At 36.9% G+C, this 16875-nt stretch overlaps 1 protein-coding gene and 1 non-coding gene across 2 annotated transcripts in view; both read right to left on the reverse strand.

Moving 5' to 3' along the window:
- LOC141453542 (cuticle protein 7-like) overlaps positions 1-16875 on the reverse strand; it is a 262992-nt gene that overhangs the window by 160702 nt on the left and 85415 nt on the right. The window lies entirely within an intron of this gene.
- Positions 7683-7781, reverse strand: TRNAY-GUA (transfer RNA tyrosine (anticodon GUA)). The gene is made up of 2 exons: positions 7745-7781; positions 7683-7718 (listed from the first exon to the last, which is right to left on the reverse strand). It is a non-coding gene; the product is annotated as a tRNA-Tyr (tRNA).

The following is a 16875-nucleotide window of genomic DNA, read 5'->3' on the forward strand; positions in this document are numbered from 1 at the left end:
TGACACAGCTACAGTTGTTTTTTTTTCCTAACTTAGGTGCTTAGGGATTGTTTAGGGGTACCTAAACATTCAGAACCAAAGCCACAACAAGTTTCGATGTTAAAAATATTTTAATTGTTAATAAGCAAAAGCCCTGAAGATGGCCTAGCTCCTACGTCGAAAATTTGGCAACAAAATGTGACTGAAATTCATTGATTGTTGTAAATTCATGATTCGCTGACGGAAATGCCAATGGTAAGTCCTGAGAATGTTAAAGGCTAATTTCCTTTTCGACGTCTAAATTGCCTCACTAAATGACAAGATTCAGATAAAAACCTCCAGATCTAAGGTGAAAGTTTAGGCCATCTAGTGATGCGCGTGGGGGTTATCTAGAATGAAAGAGAATAAGATATAGCAGGATGCTGTAGAATGAATCAGTTTAACAGGTGGTGTCCCCCTAAGAAGGGTGCTCCAGATCCGATCGATACGATTCTATAACAGAGCAACTGTACGACAAGGACAAATTAGAACACAGAGAGCGCCTCTTCTACTACCTCTCTCTCACACACTCACTGTCTCTCTATCACTCTCTCACTATCGATTGTCAACCGAAACTACTCCATCCACTATCTCTAGCCAAAGTCTCTGTGGAAGCCATTCTTCCTGAAGTAAAGTAGAGTATTGTTTGCAAAGCCGAGTAAAGAAGTAGGGAAACAAAAGGAGGAGAAAAACAAGTAATACAATGAAGTCCTGTTTCTTGATTCATCAGTAGCTGAAGATGCCTTCTGCATCTCCATCATCATCATCATCAGCTCGCAACCTTTTTTTCTCCCCTGAATTGATCTCTATTATCCTCTAAATGAAGTTGGTCTACATTGTAGACGCACATAATCTCACATACGCAGCACATTGATTGTTACCCAAAATTTCTGATATCCGTTAATGCCGTTTATGATCATACTTTACTGCAAATTTCTCATATTAACCATTAAATAAAATCCAAGGCCTAGACCCCGGGAATCGAACCCTCTAAACCAACAATACAGCTTAGCTTTGCGGGTCTAGCCTATAACCGCCCAACATACTTTACTATAAATTTCTTATATTAAACATTAAATAAAATCCAAGAGAATCGAATCCACTAAACCAGCAATACATCTCAGCTTTGCGGGTCTAGTCTACAACCGCCTGTACCTATATTAACCATTATTTTTTAAGAATTGATTTAAAGAAAATCAGATGAATGAAAGCGCCAGATTTCTGTAATGTACTTGGTTTTCCAAAAAAAAACCAATATTTTCTCAAGTGAAGATTGATTTCAATTGCCTTGTTAATACAAATTTTGTTTTTCATGAAAATTTAAATACGAACACCTCGGTAAATAAAATTCATGTTAGCGGACATTACACAAATAAAATGGTACAACTTTTAGTAGCATTATACTTCGGAAAAAGTGTTACAAATACAAGTTGTAGATTAATATATGTATTAGTAAACACTGCATGTAGATTCAATAAATTTCCTTAGAGTCTTCCAATTTACGAAGTGTAAGAGGAATGCTAAAATCAATAAGTTATATAGAAGCCATGCTAACTTAATAAATATAAGATGAAGTTATAACTAGTGGTTGCGATATTATTGTGGTGCTAAGGTAGCGGGTCTTGGTGTTTGCAAGGCAGACAACGTCTCCAGTTTGGTATAAAACTTGCTAATATTTAATGATGTTACTGGACTAGGGTAGCGGAAGGAGTTTTACTGTGTGTTGGACCCAGCCGGAAGGGCACCAGAAACAAGATGGCAGCCTGTCCGTTAGTTAACTTCCCACTTTGCTCTAATGATAATAGTTTGGGTTTCTGGAGTAAAATCTGCCCCATCCCAACAGCAAAAGCCTTCTCACCTGTTCTTCTACCTTTTCTTTGTGCTCCTCCTTAGGGAACCTAGAATAGGATGGCGGCAATTAAACTTTCCAACCAACTAGCTTACTCTACCCGCCCTCCTCTACACCCTTCGCTCCTCCCCTTACTTTGCTACCAAACCATCGAGAGTTTGTTGTTGTTCCTAGTTTATTCTCGGTCCAAAACTTCTAGAGAGTTTTCACTTGAAGCTACATTATTATACACCTCCCCCATTAGTTCTTCTATCAACGATAGTATGTCAGTGAGGAAGTGGTTGTCTTAAGCATGAAGCATGCAGTAAGATTCACTCTCTACAAGGCGAAATGCGTAGTTTCCACAATTCGAGTTGATACTTGGCGGAAGCATGCCGGGAAAACAAGTTTCATGGAGAAAATCTGCTACAACCACTCACGCTTTTCCTATTGAAATTTTCTGGCCAAAAATCTGTCCCGGTTTGAGAGAGAAAAAAGATCTACTGTGGCTGCGTCATGGACTAGGCCGTGTGTTGTACGTGAATACGTTTACCGTAACGGGTTATAGTTTCTGTATAAAATATTTTTATTTATGTATTTAGGATGAAATCAACGGTAAGTGTTTTTCTTTTGTTAGCCTTCAATGAGCGCAGAAACCATAGACGATCACACATTTATGTCTGAATGGATTGTTGACAAACGTCATAGTGAAACGTTTGCACTAGCTGCTGCCCAATGTGTCTTCATAATCGAAGATCGAACACAATCTATGCCTATACAGTCCGTAATCGATGTAGAAACGATTTCATCGTTCACTTGCATAATTTCAACCCGCCCCAGCTGCAGATGTACTGACACCGTCGTCGTTGATCCGCTCATTCTTTTACGTTACCGCGCACAGCTTGACTAGGTCATATGGTGCTGTATTGTTACCATTGAGAAGCCCTTTCCAACCGTATAGGATCTCTGTATTTGGTTTTGGCTTTTCGTCGCGTGTAGGCCGACATTATATATTTTTGATAATATTTTTTTTATTCTAACACCTTATTATAATTCACTGTCACTATTTTACACTAATGTTTTATATACAATCGATAGATTGTGACTGTTAAAACAGCTGACGATTAAAACTTAAACGAACATCATAGCTTCTCCGAGTCAAAAACTATACTAATTGCAAATCTCGATACACAGCAAAATGATCTCAAAATGGCGGCGCTTCCCCCTCCACCGCGCGCGATGCGTCACAGTCCTCGCTTATCGTAATGAATTCTTTGACCCTTTAGCTATCCAGTGATCTAATTTAATTTTGGATGTAGATGATAGATTCGAAACTATAATGCCAAACTGTATCCCCCCGATTTTGTTATCATTAGGTTTTTTTTTGGATTGGCTCCATATGATAGCAAATTTAAAGACGTATTCACGTCAAAACAAACTTGTAGAAATTATTCCAGGAAATTTGAGAGGATCATCATATAAAACATAAAACTTTATTACTATCTAATTCAGAATTCCCATTAGCTGGGATTAAACGAGAAAAAAAAAAAATTAATAACGTTACAAAAAAAGCAATAAACATATTTTAAGACCACATTTTTACAAAATAAATAATAATTTAAAATTTAAAATAATAAATAAAGCAAACATCTCTGTCTTAAATTTATAGCCGAGAACAAATGGTAGCTATTTTTTTTTTTTTATACTGTGCTCTTCAAAAAGAAACCCCAGTTTCGAAAGTTTGGATAGTTGTGGCCCCCCATAAAGGTGAAGAAGCTAACGGATTTATTTTTATTTATTTAATTTATTTTTTTTAATTAATTATAAAACCTAGAAATTAATTAACAATAAATTTCTATGCGCTCACCTGTTGCTGGTTTTATAAAATAGATTCTAGTGTCTTCTTTTACGTGTTTAAATACTTCGGTGTGGGGGGGGGGGGATACAGAAATAAATTTATTTATTTTTTAGACAAATTTATTAATAACATTTTTAATAACCACTTTCTTTAAATTTAATTTATTAATAAATTTTTAACTTTCTCTTTCTACTGGTCCAGAGAATGCGTTAACGCAATTACGTCATATCCCTAAATTGAGCTATCACCGGAAGCTTAATTCAAAAAATAAACAACAACAACAAAGAGCGTGATAGTCAGCTGAAAATCAGTGAGTAAAGAATGAGTTTTCTCAATTTTTGTTCTCTTTTTTTGCTGTAATCATCATATTCTCCTTTTTTTTTACACTCCTAACTGTTTACTATGTTTTGTTGCATAAAACAACAAAAATATAAACTTATAGAAAAATAAAATATAAAAGGAAATGAAATATAACGCGAGAACTTAAGAGACAACTCTAGTTTCAAAAAAAAAAAACGTGAGTAAAATCTCTAATGGAGAATACGAGCTAGAATTTCATCAACATGTAGAGCACGTATGTTCGAGTGTACGTAAGTTCCTATGTACGTAAGTTCGTATGTACGGCCGCTATAGAGATTCTTTAGCCGTTATTCTCAAAAGATACATTTCTCATGTACATACGCGCGCGTTTGTATGTATGTGTGCGTATTTTTATATATATATATATATATATTGAAGAATAAAAATAAATAAGTAAATAGAAGATAAAGAAAAGAAATGAATATAAATTACCATCTTATTCCAGTGTGTACATATTAGATGTGTGGTCTAAGATGTGTGTGCGTAAGTATGGTGCTTATGTACGTACTTTGGCTAGAGTGCAAGCAAGCTACGTGTAAAAAAAAAAAAAAAATAAGTCCCGCAATTCCAGCTGTACCCAATTAAAATGGTGCTTTCTCTAAGTTGTAACTTTTATTTCATTTTTAAAATCCACTCTTTTCCGAGCAGTTTAAATAATGCTTAGGGACAATGCCCGCTACAACTTCTGTACATGTCTCTGTGTATGTCATAGATTGTAGATTTAGTAATCTAGAAAACGTAGCTGGGTTCTCATGGTACTAACTATTAAAAAGATTATCTAGTTTGTAAGAAAAAATATTTTTTTAACGATATTTACAGATAATTGCAATTGTTGTGAGCACTGTAAAGTCAATTTTATTTTTTTTCGAGCAATGATTGATTCTAATTTGTATCGATTTTATTCTCCAACTTAAATCGATTTAAATTGTGTGTTACATCATATTGATTACCAATCTTTTATAGTCTCAAAATAACCGCAATTTAACACGCAGACGACGTTTTGGCAACATTTCCTGGTCTAAACAGTGCAAGAAATTAAAAAAAAAACCTCTGTAAGAAAAAATAAAATGGTAAAATACGTATTGGTAAAGGCGAGGGCTTTTTTGAAGTGGGCGTGGTCAACTAATACTAGCGTGGCTTCCTATTGGACACCACAAACCGCCCACATTTCACACGTTCAATACACCGTGCTGATTAGTCAATTCTTTTTTGGCAATTATTTCTAATAAAAAAATCATCTTAGAATTTTTATACTAATTTTTCGCCCATAGGTATTTGATAAATTTTTAGAATATGCTATTAAAAAAAAAAATTGATCAAAAGAGACCAAAAATCGATATTTTTCTTACAGTGTTTACAAATGCAAGATGAAATGGAAAAGTTAGGGAATATCGATTTTAAATTTTTAAATTTTTAAAGGGCGGGACGGGACCTATGCCCCACGGCATCGGCTTATTGTGCCTTCCCCTTTTTGAGTCTAGTAGATGAAACCTCCCCTTCTAAGAAGGTTGGAGGGCTTTCCCTACCAGTTCCTTCTGCGCTACACTACAAGATATCGGTAGCGCAGTCTCTCGATTGCAACGCAATCGAATAACAGGTGAGAGGCCGTTTCTTCCTCTTCCTGGCACAATCTGCACAGCGATTCCTAGCTAATAAGCCCTATATGGAATATCGATTATTTTATTGATTAATAAAAATAATAGCTGGGCAGCTATTGTCTTAAGATGATTTAGTCTATGGCTGCCATTTACCAGAACGAAACTGGTTACTCGCCACTCGAACGTGTTTTTCTTTTGTTAGCCTTCAATGAGCGCAGAAACCATAGACGATCACACACATCACACTTATGTCCGAATGGATTGTTGACAAACGTCGTAGTGAAACGTTTGCACTAGCTGCTGCCCAATGTGTCTTCATAATCGACTTTTCGAACACAATCTATGCCTATACAGTCCGTTGCCGATGTAGAAGCGATTTCATCATCCACTTGCATAATTTCAACCGCCCCAGCTGCATATGTACTGGACACCGTCGTTGATCCGCTCGGCCGCATTCATTCTTTTACGTACCTAGGCACAGCTTGACTCGGTCATATGGTGTTTTAGTATTACCATTCGATTGTTCTTGAGAAGCCCTTTCCAACCGTATACGATCTCTGTATTTGGTTTTGACTTTTCGACGCCTATAGGCCGACATTATATATTTTTGAGAATATTTTTTTTATTCTAACACCTTATTAGTATTATTTTATTTTTTTTTAAATTTACAATTCGTACTCAAACAAAATGTGCGACAAGTTCATTCACTTAACGGAAGTAACATCTTTAAATAAACAAACATTCCCTTAGTCGGATGTGCACTGAATTTCATTTTTCCCCCGGGAAATGTCTGGAATAATACTTGTGGAAGAGCGGTAAATTTAAAGGAAATCGTCTCGCTATCTTTCTAGGAATCGATAAAAATCTGGAAAATCGTTTCAGTAAAAGGGCACTTCCGGTTTGTCGAAAAGTGAAGAAATCATGAAAATGGGAAGAAAATAAAAAAAACTACGAAAATTTCCTTAATTTTTTTTTGTAAATAATATTCAACCAATCATAAACATCTTCACTGCCAAAGGTTTTGTTTTCCTTCGGGCTTTTAAATGTGAATACAGAAAATAACCCTCCCTGTCTGTGGTCCCAGGAAGAAAATGGGAGAACTAAAGGGTGGACCTTGAATATATCCCAGCCTAACGCACAATGTTCTTTTGTTGAACATGTATTTAGGGTACATGGTCTTGGTGCGATCTATTCAATGAAGCTGGAATTGAAAACGAGCACCCTTTTTTTTGTGCTAGTCCAGTAACTATTGGAGAATGGTTGTAAATCATAAATAGATAGTTCTCTTCGGTGGTGGAGGCAGTGGGTAAGGAGTGGAGGAGGCAGCAGGCAGGATATTGCCGCCCCTTTAAAGAGAGAGAGAGAGAGAGAGAGAGGACTTCCGCTCTCGGATTACTGGGATCTCGATCTAAACGAGTCTTGAGGCTTTACGCTGTCAAGTTAAACTGGGAGTCGTAGAAGACGACCTCTAGCAGCTGCGCTTTGAATCGTGCAGGATACTTTACACTCTCCGGACAGAATATTGCGTGGGAAGATGTAATTGAGCTGGCGTACGCTTGGTGGCAGCACAGATGCATCTTCTCTGAACTTCCACTTCTCTTGCCGAGCTAGCTTACGTCACGCTCTCTTTTTTCTTCATACAGCGAGTTCATTAGCAGTGATAAGCTGAGGGGTGGGTGGGTGGGTCACTTACTGCTTCCTGCGCCCCTCGCCCATATAGGGTATTATTAAAACATGAGTTCACCCCTTCTAAGTACATTATCTTCTACGATTACTTCAATTAATCATATACAATCACCACCTTTAGTAAATTTCGGTTATTTCCTCTTAAATTAGATTAGAGCCCTTAGAGGGTTTGTCGCCTACGTCACCATAAATCTACGGGCAGATTGTGGCATCTAAAAATTTGGATTTTTTGCTAAATATCTTGTTTCAAAATGCGACCTTGATACGCGACACTAACAAATATTTGTTCTTATTTTTGATAGATTCTCTTTTATTTAAATAAAAAAATTAAGACTCCTCCGGGCCGGATTTGAACCAGCGACCTATGGATATCTGTTTTTATAGCTTTCACTCCAACTACAGTCCACCGCTCTACCAACTGAGCTACCAGAGGAAGTTGTCCAGTTTATTAGTTAAAGAGCATCAATATTTTTTACAATATTGATTAACTCTTGTATAAGGCAGCATTTCCCAACCTTTTTTTTGTGGCTCACCGTACCACTTGGTAGTACATCATGCTAAATTGTAACACTTCGTAAAAATGATTTATTTCGTGAGATTTGTTATTCCGAGTGTGTTATTTTATTATTATTATCTTTATTTTGTATAGAGATACAATGTACGAGGTGTGTTCAAAAAGTAACGGGAATTTTCGTTTTTTGAAAAAAATATTTATTTATTCATCTACATTAATATTGTCGCCTTCAAAGTAGTCCCCTTCGCATACAATACACTTGTGCCAGCGCTTTTTCCAATCCTCGAAACACTTCTGAAACTCGATCTTTGTGATAGCTTTCAGCTCTTTCAGCGATTCGCTTTTAATGTCATCTATGCTTGTAAAACGACGGCCTTTTAATGTTCTCTTTATGTTTGGAAATAGAAAAAAGTCACATGGAGCCATGTCTGGCGAATATGGAGGCTGGGGCATCGTTAAAGTTTTGTTTTTGGCCAAAAATTCACGAACAAGCAATGAAGTGTGAGCAGGTGCATTATCGTGGTGCAAAATCCATGAATTGTTTTGCCACAAATCCGGGCGTTTTTTTCGGATTGCTTCACGCAAACGGCGTTGAACTTGTAGGTAGTACTCCTTATTGATTGTTTGACCTTGTGGCAAGAATTCATGATGCACTATGCCATTAAAATCGAAGAACACAGTGAGCATAACCTTCACATTCGACCGCACTTGTCGAGCCTTTTTCGGTCTTGGCGATCCAGAATGCCTCCACTGGGACGATTGAGCCTTAGTTTCGACATCATATCCGTAAACCCATGTTTCGTCACCTATTATAACACGTTTCAGTAGATCCGCATCGTTGTCGACTTCATTGAGTGACTCTTGAGCAACTTCCATTCTCCGCTGTTTTTGTTCGAAATTCAACAATTTTGGAACAAATTTTGCTGCCACACGTTTCATACCCAAAACATCCGAAAAAATTTCATGGCATGAGCCAATTGATATGGCAACATCATCAGCGACTTCTCTGATTGTGATTCGGCGATCGTTCATAACCATTTCTTTCACTTTTTTCACGTTTTCATCGGTTGTTGATGTGCTTGGACGTCCAGGTCGTTCGTCATCTTCAACGTTTTCGCGGCCATCTTGGAAACGCTTATACCACTCGTAAATCCTTGTTTTACTCATAGCAGACTCACCATATGCCTTTATTAACATTTCACACACTTTATTTCATTTTTTACGCAAAATTTAATACAAATTCTTTGATCCATTTTTTTTAACAAACAAAAATCGCCAAGCTCGAAAAACACGTCTAACCTTAACGGCTGCCACTTAAGAAGTAAACAATGAATATTACTGAAAATTTTATCGTACTTCAGGGGCATGTGTACCAACATAATAAAAAAAAAATTTACAATCAGACTCTCCAAACCCGCGAAATTTAAAAATTCCCGTTACTTTTTGAACACACCTCGTATCAGTTCTCTTTCATGTTCACTTTATAAATTTTATAAAGTGTAAGATCTTAGTTTTAAAACTTTTTTTAAATTAAATTTAATGTTGCTTGGATAGAGATTACTCATTACAATCAGTCTCTTTAAGCAGATTTTTACTTCAGTTATCATTCTCATGATAATTCTATTAAATTTTCTTTATCTTTTATTGATAATGATGCAGCTTTTCCTAAATTTTTCTTTATAGAAAGGGGAGTTTGAAATTCAATTATCATATGTGTTTTCGGGTTTTGGGAAAATACTCCATGAAAGACAATTTTAAACCTTATTAAATGTGCTATTATATTTTCTCATATATCTTGAGACAGACTCACCTTATTACGGGTACATATTAACAAACTTTACTGCATAATATTATTAATTAAAATAATTTTTATGAATTATGGGGAAAAAAAACGCTTCTCTGATATTTTTATGATTTAATTTTTTTGAAATATTTATGTCCGCCATTATTGATTATTTTTCGCGTACCACAGGTTGGGAAACGCTTGTAAAAGGAACCTATTGGCTTTTAGATAAATTTACGAATTCATTGTTTGACGGCCAACGTTTTGGTGAACCTTGAGACCAAGAAAGCGGTTTTTTTTTTTTTTTTTCAGAAATTGGTCTTTGGATTTGATTGCTCCACCTCCCAAAATATCTTTACCAACATTTCTTTACCTGGATAGACTAGTTTCAAATCAAAAGTTTTTAAGGATTAAGCAGTCTTATTACAAAATAAATTAGTTAACAGCTGTTTCGTGTAAATCAGCGGGGGAAAAAAAAGCATTCAAAAGTAGCACTTCCGGTAAACTGGTCTCTGCCGAAACTTTTTTTGTAGAAAATCACAAACTTTCGTCACTAACGTTTCAAAAAAAAAAAAAAAAGGGGTTGAGCTTCATTTTTAAGTTTTTCTGGCACACTCACACTCACACCCAATAGTAGCTAGATTGATAAATCTAAAAACTAGTGACCCAATACCAAACCGGATGATGACCTAAATCTGTCATAATAGTTAATCATTTAGTTCGTTTTTTTTTTAGCCCCAACGGCCAGGCTGCGACAACCATACTTTGACATATCAAGGCAGCACGTTATAAATGGTGTGCAAATGGATCTAGAAGGCAGTGGATAAACGAGGGGTGGTGGGAAGTATTAATAGAAACTTGGGTGCAATCGACCAAAAAAAACAAAAAATTATCCACTTCCGTTCATAAATCTTATTTGGTGTGAAGAAAATATAAAAGAAAAAATTTTTCTTTACATTTCGATTACGTCACTTACTTGATGACCTCACATGTTGACGCCCCTTAAATTAAAAAATAATGATAATATATTCAAAGGAAAAGTTTCAAAAGATTTCAAAGGAAAGGAGGAGAGAAAGGATTAGCTATGCGGTTAGCGTACTGGACTTCCACGTGGAGGTCCCGGGTTCGAATCCAGCTGCTGGCCCCTTAGATTTTCTCTTCCTAGGAGCTTCTTTACAGCTCACTGTCCGGTGATGGGCACTATTGTCTGTAACGAGGAGAACACTGTCCGGAGGCCGGCAGTGCACTGAAAAAAGCTCCGGGCGCCAATAATCTTAGATGTTGACGCGCCTTAAATCATTTAAAAATATATACGAGGGGGTACCCAAAAAAAACCGGAATTATTTTTTAAAAGCTATTTATTTACAAATTTTTTACAGAACAACCTTATCCCCTTCAAAATACTCTCCATTACAACTAATACATTTGTCCCATCGGTGCTTCCACTGTTCGAAACATTTTTTGTAGTCATCTTTAGAAATGGCTGACAGCTCCTTCTTCGTTTTTTTCTTGACCTCTTCAATGTTGTCAAATCGGTGACCTTTCATGCCCTTTTTTATGCGTGGAAAGAAGATAAAAGTCGCACGGAGCCAGGTCAGGCAAGTAAGGTGCGTGGGGCAGCGGAACCACGCCATTTTTAGCCAAAAACTGTGTAACAGAGATGGCTGTGTGTGCAGGTGCATTGTCGTGGTGGAAGAACCAGTCTCCTGTTTGCCACAAATCGGGTCTTTTTTGGCGAACACTATTGCGCAATCTTTTCAAAACTTCCAAATACAAGGTTTGATTGACGGTCTGACCTGGGGAGACAAACTCTGAATGGACTACGCCTTTGGCATCAAAAAAGCAAATCAGCATTGTTTTGATGTTTGACTTGACTTGACGACATTTTTTTGGTGGGGTGAAGATGACGTCTTCCATTGGCTCGACTATTGCTTTGTTTCTGGGTCATAACCATAGCACCATGACTCATCACCAGTAATGACCTTTGACAGAAAGTCTGGATCAGTTTCAAGCTGTTGTTTCAAAGCACGACATGTTTCAACTCGATGTTCTTTTTGATTGCCAGTCAGAACTCGAGGAACAAACTTGGCAGCAACCCTTTTCATCCCCAAATCTTCCGTTAAAATTCGCTGAACCGAGCTCCAAGATAACCCACTACTCTCTGACAGTTGATCAATTGTCTGTCGACGGTCTGTGAACACCAGCTCTCGAATTTTTTCAACATTTTCGTCGATTCGGGCAGTTGATGGACGTCCAGAACGAGGTTTGTCATCAATCGACATGTCGCCATTTTTAAACCGAGTAAACCAATCGTATACTTGAGTTTTTCCCATAGCGTCATCTTTGTAAGCTGTTTTCAACATTAAAACACTTTCAGCAGCATTTTTGCCGAGTAGAAAACAAAATTTCAGAGCTGCACGTTGTTCACTTAAACTTGCCATCATAAAAAACGAAAAAAGAACAAAACAGCGCTGGTAAAAACAATCACTGCAGATGAACAGAACAAGCCAGGCAGACAACACAGGCAGGACTGAACTGGCAAGGAATTGCGCTATACACGTCTAGCGGCAGAAATGCGTACTACATAAGCTCCATGCGCGGCAACGCAATTCCGGTTATTTTTGGGTACCCCCTCGTATATATATTCAAAGAAAAAAAATAATACCAAAAATACATCTTTTTATAAAAGAAATGTATATAAACTTAATACGACGAGTAAAATCGTCTGCCGGGGTTTAGTGTTGTGATTAGAATAAGAGGTTTGAAGACTTAAAATAAAATAAAAAATATATGTTGGAGATTCAAAGACAGTTGAACTCATTATGAATTAGTTTTCTTTAATTCGAAGCAATATCTGACAAGGAAAGACCTATCTGGACCAATTAAATGGTAATGCGTGGTAATGTCATCCCAAAAACTGATACGGGACAAGTACAGGATATAAAAACAAAGTGGACAGTAACTTCTTGTACCTTGTTCTGGTAGAGTGGGCGGGCACTTGCTGCTGGTATTGGGGTAATTGTAGGGTAAAGCTGTTGAGGTTACTGCAAGTTCACAAATGTTAGCTTAAATAGCCGTGAGGTAGCGATGATTACTCCACCAGTTAGATGTGCATTTCAAAAACCTCGGTAGATAGTATACCGGTTAGAAAAGGCTGCTCTGTTTACCAGGTGCCTTAACCGGAAAACTCTCCCTTAAATCGAGGTATTACAGATTGGGAACCCCTTAAACCAGCAATGGCGAACCTATGACCCGCGGGTCAGACACTGACCCACAATTGCTAGGCAACCATTTGTTTGTTTACGCGGGTTGATTTAGATTTTGCTAATTGTGTGGATAATTTATATTCTATCTGTATTTTTTTCAATCACGCATTGGACACAAAAACAATTTAAATGCTATCTATAACCTTTAGTTTGATCATTACAGTTCTAAAACGCAAATGACGACAAATGCTTTTGTAGTATTTGAAATAAAGCAAAAGTGTTTACAGAATATCAAATAAAATCGACAACCCAAAGCAAATAACCATATTCAGATTTTTCTTCAGATAAAACACACTTTTGTTCAGGTTTTGTTCAGTTATGTTTGTAAAAAGAGACTTCCATAGCCACTTGTTTCGTCCCGTTTTACCCCCGTTAAGCCAACTGAATTTTAAAGATGTTTAGTTTTGAAAATATTCAGTTTAAAATTTTTAAACTTAACTCTTGTGCAAATGGGCATTAGTGACCCAAGAGCTAGTACTAAAAAAAAAAAAAATGAACAAAATTTGACCCACGTCTCAAAAAGGTTCGCCATCCCTGCCTTACACCAATATCCTCTTGTTCCTTCCAGTGAAACTGAAGCCAGTGCAGCCAACTCTCTCCATTGGGCAGCCCTAATCTCAAGACTTCCTCCATAACAACTAGCGGAACCTTCGACAGGTTTCTATTATTAACTCTTTCATTACGTAATACCAAAGACATGAATGGAGTGTTAACATAGATTGTTTTTGCATTCTCCTACTGGTGTTGAGGGAAGTATTGTGATTAGGCAAATTTAGCTTCCTGGATTGATGGTTTCCATCGTCAAACTTCTTCATAAAACCACGTCAAAGTTTAAATGCTTAATTTCCCGCCCCCCAAAAATATGACAGCGTGCTTCTTAATGAAAACTTAGAGGAAAAACCACATTTTGGTTGAAGATGAAAATTTTAATGAATTTAATTTTTGAATTTAAACACTTTCCTTAAAGTTGGAGGTTGGAAAGTTATTACGTAGCATAATATGGACATCACTTCCTCTTGGTTAGTGAGCACGAAGTGGATGGATAGTACAGTCCAACAAGTTCAACTGAGATTGATGATGGGGCTTGCTTGAACCGGATAAGGATACGTAAATTCAAAATAAATAATGCATCAGCTTACAAAGTTAAGATAAAGTAATTTTCTCCACAATAGATATTTTTTTTGTTTTACTTTCTTACAACAGGAAAGTAGTGTCATCGTGAACAATTTTCGTGAACAACATTTCACCGGAAATGGTTGATTAGTCGGAAAATCTGAGTTTCACCAAATAGCCAATCAGGGCGTGTTTGTGAGCGTCTTTATGGCCGGTAAATAAATAGAAAATCTTGTGAAACTCACACGATTTCCTGTTTCAACAGTTTACGTAATTAATCTTTATTTTTAACCTCCATCTTGCACTACAAAAATTATACGTACAAGTTCTCTTTAAAGAAACCATTTCCGTTAAAATCACTAAAAAAAAAACAGTAAAAACTTTACAGTGAATTAGTACTTCCGCTATTCTAATTTTCCACAAATTTTGAAGAAAAATTAATAATTTAAACCCTTGGTTATTGCCTAGGCTATTACAGGAAACTAATAAAACTTCAATAGAGTAAATACTCGAAACAATTTGTTGATTTAACCCACGAAAGTAATAAGGGTTGTTCGTATTATTAGGCTGGAGTAACTTCAGCGTCGCCAAAGTATCGGAGGAAGTGGCTAGTGTTTTGGCCTTTAAGGGAACGGAAATGTTTTATTTTTTGCAAAAAAAAAAATAAAATATTTTCATCGGTTTTAAGAATAATTTAAGATTTATATATACGAATCAAATTCTAAAACTTTTGACGTGATTGACTGAATCTCACGTTTCAGTTTTATTTGAGAATGCCCCATTTGTAGGACAGTTCCCCACATCATCTAACGTCCCCAGAATGGAGAATCTTTATTATTAGGGTGTGCAGGTTACTTGATAAAGTCCCCGCTCCACTAGTGGTAGGTGCTTAATGTAAATCTCTAAGCCGTGTCCTCTACAAGTAGTGGTGTAAACACTTGAATTCCCACTCTTTAGTCTTTCAAGTGGTAACTGTTCTTCGTCAGCAAATTCCTTGCAAGTCAACAAATTGGATATTAAAATATTTAGTAGGGTGGGGGAGAGAGAGAGGGAATCTGAATTCTCAATATAGTAGGTTATATTGAGATAGCAGTTTAGTGGTAAGCGTAACCTCCCAGCTTTCCCGGAAATGTTCTTATTCCAGTTTTCTTGAGAAAATCTTTCAATATATTCGCAAAGTTTACAGGAAATCATTGTAGCCAGTTTTGCCGCAAAAATGTGAAAAATGCTATTTAGGAAGCGCTACTTCCGGTAAAGGATTCAAGCTAAGTTCAGGTCCTTGCAAAGAAGCATAAAGTAAATATAAAGTTTGAGGTGTCTACCAACTATTTCCCCACCCCCCACCCCACTCAAGGCCCTCGAAACATTCATTTCCGATGGAAGTTAAATATCGCAATTTGTTTCGATCGTGGTTCTCTAACTACGTAGTTCCAGTAAAGGAAGGTAAAAAAAAAATCGATTGTTTGAAGAAATCATCGAGATTTATAGATACAGAGAATTTCGTTCGAGATCTATTTCATGGAGAAAAGATATGTTAGTTCAGCCGGAAATCACAAAATCATTTCCCCTTAGCACGTGCCATATGGTGCTTAGGCTCATTGCTGCTTTTTTAATGATCCATTCGATGTACATGCTTCTTAATTAGTCTTATGCACATGCTTCTTAGGCAATAATTTAAATGGAACATCCTATCCCGACTGGAAATACGTTATTAGTTGGTTTCCCTTCTTTTAATCTTCCAATATACGGACCTTCCGTTCGAGCGATTACTAAGATCTTCAACAAGAATCTAAATGGCCTAGACATCCTACCAGCTGTGTCGGTCCTTCTGTACAGACGTAGCAGGTAGGTGTAGTTGAAGGAACAAGGTTAGGATGGAGGCGAAACCTAATCCAGGTAGTTGTTCTATTCTTGAGCTAATTCCCAGTATCTGGGAAGCAAGGTGAAAAGTTCACGGCCTTCTATACAGGTAGTCAACTTGAACTGTTAAATAGTTTTCTTAAAGCAGACTTTCAAAGAAAACCCCTAATTTTGCTTCTATTTTCAGGATATCCGGGAAAAAAATTGTACATTATAACAGGAATTGCATAAATTTTCATTTTCCCTTATTTCCTTGAAAGGAAAGCGTCGCGCTCATGTCAGATTTTCCCAAAATAGAGTTTTCACTATAAAAAAAAAAAAGAAAAAAGAAAATCCGTATTAAGGCCTCGTGAGTTTTTGTTGAAAGATTTTGTTGCGTCTTAAAAGATTGCCGGAAGTTGAAAGTTTACATTTTGATTTTCTGCCAATAGGGGGACCCGCCGGTGACCTCGGCAATTAAAATGTACCGGAAGTGCCACTTAATTGAATGGATTTTCCACTTTATGACGTGCTGGTGTTTTCCGTCACATTAGGGTTGCTCCTCGATGTCATAAAAACATTAAAAGATGTGATCACCTGTACTTGTTATGTAGTGGTTAATGTTATTGAGGGTACTACAACGCTTTCCGTGGCGGCCATTTGAACTTACATAAGAAAGTTTACTTTCCTCCTTTATCACTAATTTAAAGGTCCTGCATAGCAGTTACAATAAAATTTGTAGCAAGAGGATTTTATTAGGGTAAGCGTTCACACAAGAATAACCTTTCGAACTTCGAGGACTTCCCTTTTGAAAGAAGTTTGAGGAAGTAGGTGGTAAGGTCCCCATGTTTACTATTTATTGAAAGCAAACTGGCCGATGAAGGGCTCTTCTTCCAACTGTCTGAACACATGAACCCTTCTTGTCGGTTAGAATAGGGCCGGATAATAGGGCAGTCAGGTATAACAGCTATTATTAGGGACAGACTTATTATAGTGCTTCACGCACACATAC

The sequence above is a fragment of the Rhodnius prolixus genome, unplaced genomic scaffold, assembly GCF_049639745.1.
Source record: "Rhodnius prolixus isolate KJV_2025 unplaced genomic scaffold, Rpr scaffold_3, whole genome shotgun sequence".
NCBI lineage: Eukaryota > Metazoa > Arthropoda > Insecta > Hemiptera > Reduviidae > Rhodnius > Rhodnius prolixus.